The sequence below is a fragment of the Mus pahari genome, chromosome 10 (assembly GCF_900095145.1).
Source record: "Mus pahari chromosome 10, PAHARI_EIJ_v1.1, whole genome shotgun sequence".
Classification (NCBI taxonomy): domain Eukaryota; kingdom Metazoa; phylum Chordata; class Mammalia; order Rodentia; family Muridae; genus Mus; species Mus pahari.
In genome coordinates, this window is record NC_034599.1 from 91,810,864 (window position 1) to 91,811,563 (window position 700).

The window sequence follows — 700 nt, forward strand, 5'->3', positions numbered from 1 at the left end:
CAGGACAGCCAGGGCTATACAGAGAAACCCTCTCTCGAAAAAACCAAACAAAAAAAAAGAAAAAGAAAAAAACAAACAAACAAAAAAAAAGGGCAAAAAAATCCAGGAAAGCTCTGCGCTTTCCTTTCCTGGAAGAAGACAGAACCACACGATCCCACAGAATAGTGTCAGTCCTCACGCGTGCGTGGGTTCACCTGGAGCGCTTTCTTGTCCAGTGCACATTTAATACCACCAACTTTGCATTATTTCCTGGAAGAGCTGTGGGCAGTTGCTCTGCTCATCCCTGGAGTTAACCAGATCAGCTTCTTAGGAACCGGCCAGGCCACGGATGCGGAGCTTTAGACAAAAGGCCTGTAAATGGCCTCTTCCTTGATGACGCGAGCAAACCTGAAGGAGACTCGCTTTCAACACTCAAAAGGCTTTTGAAGGACTCCCAGGGGGGTACCGGTGAGAATTCCAGGCGTTTAAAGGACTCCCAAAGGGAAGTAAGGAGGGGTACACAAAAACTAGGACCAAAAGCAACCCTCCCCCTTCCACACCTCCTCTTTCTAGGCTAGGGAGGTGAAAAGAGCAATTGGAAGGTCTGAACTGAAAGAGGCCAGCAGCAGGGACAAACCTGGCCCCCGCACCATCTTCGCCCCCGCCCCTCCCGCACCACCCCGCCCCGCCCCTATCCCCGCTCCGCCTTCTCACCCTGGGA